The sequence below is a fragment of the Aplysia californica genome, unplaced genomic scaffold (assembly GCF_000002075.1).
Source record: "Aplysia californica isolate F4 #8 unplaced genomic scaffold, AplCal3.0 scaffold00205, whole genome shotgun sequence".
NCBI classification, from domain to species: domain Eukaryota; kingdom Metazoa; phylum Mollusca; class Gastropoda; order Aplysiida; family Aplysiidae; genus Aplysia; species Aplysia californica.
The window spans coordinates 268,192-270,877 of NW_004797475.1; the positions used below are offsets into that span (position 1 = coordinate 268,192).

At 40.8% G+C, this 2,686-nt stretch overlaps 1 protein-coding gene across 2 annotated transcripts in view; it reads right to left on the minus strand.

The window, feature by feature from the left end:
- The window catches only part of LOC101854086 (1-acyl-sn-glycerol-3-phosphate acyltransferase epsilon), a 14,688-nt gene extending 13,807 nt beyond the window's left edge, over positions 1-881 (minus strand). The window contains exon 1 of one of the 2 annotated variants that reach the window (XM_035969989.1): positions 751-881. The gene's annotated coding sequence lies outside the window, so the exon portion shown is untranslated. The other variant, XM_005099187.3, reaches the window with a different exon arrangement.
- Between the last annotated feature and the right edge of the window lie 1,805 nt (positions 882-2,686).

Consider the following 2,686-nt stretch of genomic DNA (forward strand, 5'->3'; position numbering starts at 1 on the left):
ACCACTAGCCTACCACAGCCAATCAGCTTCTTGCTGACGGGCTGCAGTTAGCCGCATGTTGCCCGGTAACCGTGGCTGAGTGAACTATCTCTTGGACCTTCCGGTTACCATGTACGTAGACCCTGAGGCTACAGGCCCGGTTACCGTGTACGTAGACCCCGAGGCTACGTACACGGTTACCGTGTACGTAGACACTCCGTTTAAAAAATACCAAAAGGAAAACTAATCAATAAGGACTCACTTTAAAAATTGCATATATGTGTCTTTATCATACTTCTTCAACTATTTCTCTGATTTTTCTTCTCTAGATCTAGATCTAGATCTAGATTCTAGATCTATAATCTAGATCTAGATCTAGATCTACATTCTAACACTGTCAAGATCTAGATATAGATCTAGATCTAGATCTAATCTTAGATGTATACTGTATACTAGATTTACATCAGACATCATCAGTGGTTGTTAAATTGAATACGATCATGTCATGGTGCCGCGAACGTAGTTTTTTTTCAGTAGTTTACAGATATCAATAAATCAATAGATCTAGATCTAGATCTAGATAGCAGTTTTCAGGGAAATCTGAACTGAGGGTGAGGGCCTTGAGACTGACTGAGGGCAGTGAGGGTCGAATCTTACTTTTTTTTCTGAACAACGAAACCACAACGGGAAAAAAACGTCGTCAAGATGCGTTCAGTTCTTGAATTCTGACCCAGCTTTATAAAGGCCGCAGGAGTTGGCCGGCTCACTTACGGAATATGTAAAAGACGTGATACTGTATCAACATGATACTAAGGCACAAGCCAAGCGTCCTTGACAGCATGCACGGGAGCATCAACAATGAGAAGCCCGGCGAGCCGACTGTTGTTTCGTTTCAACGAAGTTTCCGGTTTGCTTCGTAATGAACTAATCACAACGATGTGGTTTGGCAATATTAGTTTTCAATTACATTCTCATTCAAACATTATGATTATTCATTTATTTATGTTCAGCATACACGCAACTCCACATACGAGCATTGGTTGAATTATTAAACACAAAATAAAGTAATGAATCACAAAAATAATAAATGAATGTTTTAAAAATCGCTTTGTACAGTGTAACAGGGCCTTCTTTCAAAAAAGTGATAAAATATTGAAGTTTAACATCGATGTTATATTCTATAAATTATATTAAGATTTATCATCGATGTTATTTTCTATAGGCCTATCTTGGGTTTTTCTGACTGTCGTTTGTCTTGATTCTAATTCACTTCTTGTTTGTCTGTTTGTTTCTTTGTTTGTTTGAATGTACACTACTCGCTGTCCTTGGATAACTTGACAGGGTAAGGGGAGAGCGGGGAGGCTTTTCGGACATTTTTACTTTTGGCTACACTACTCGCTTCAGGAACAATTTGGGGGCTCTCGTGGCCTTGAGGTTAATGTGTTCGCCTCTCATTCAAAGGTCCCGCGTTCGAATCCGGGTAACGACGGAAAAAATTCTTCTCTAAATTTGTCTCCTTTCACCTCCTTTCCTGCTCTCTAGCAATGTTCTGTCGTCTGCTTTCGTCTCCATTCTGCCCCCACCCCCTCACCTCCTTTGCCCCCTCCTCTGGGCTCCATGACTCTCTCTGTAGCCTTTCTGCTGCTTCTCCTTGGCTCCTTTTTACTGCTGTCTTTCAGCAACACCCCTGATCTTCTAGTAGGAAAAATCTACACCTAGCCTTCTCGGACAAGGGCGAAAAATCTCGGAGGTCCCGTGTGCAATTTGCGAACGTTAAAGATCCCTTGGTGGTCTCAAATCGATAAGAGTAGGCTTCGGCCGCCACCTGGGCAAAATCCAAAATTTCATATCTATGTTTAATGTGTCCCGCGCGCTCATATGTGACCTTATGCAGTTGCAAAACGCAGTAAAAACACTTACCAAAAAAAAGGAACATTTAAGCCTAAGCAAAAGGTTTCACCATTATTGCAGGCCATTTTAATTGGGCGTCACCACTTGGGATACAGTTATAATATAGCGTGATTTTAAAAAAACGGTATAAATTTTTGTGTTAACACTTTCCTCCACACTGAAGTTTTGCGTTTCAAATTTCTACACAGAATTTGAAAGTCAAAAGGAATTTGTCTGATATTCATTTTAGATAAATCCACAGAATAGTTTTGCTCCACATAGAGCGTAAAGAAACAGCCCATTTTCAGCTATGTCCCCATTTTTGTAGCTTGACGCATTAGTTTGCATAAGGCCTATCATTAAAAATCCCAACGATTGCGCCATATTGCAAACTACATAGTACAACAGACCAACAGAAGTTTGAAGATAGTTTTTATCAAGTTTACTTTGCCTACTGAGATCATGGCTAAGATCAATAAAGAGCAGAGAGCACTTCAGGTCAAACACACACCGTTCACACCCCTTTTAAATGTCACCAAGGTGCAGAATTCAGTAGACGGACCCAATGAGACCTCTCTCCGTAGACGATGTCTCTCAACGGTCCGCATTCTCAAGGCTGTATCTTCATCTTCGACTGTACCATTTCCCCGTTAGCGAAGCTATCAGAAGATAGCAACATGTTCATGATTCCTCGATCGTCTCGAAAAGCGTGAACATAATTCCTCTATGACATTTTCTGTTCCTTGCAAAGCTTATATTCACCCTTCAGGTTATATTAACTCCACTAATGCTGTCTATTTGGGCAACTTCACCCCCC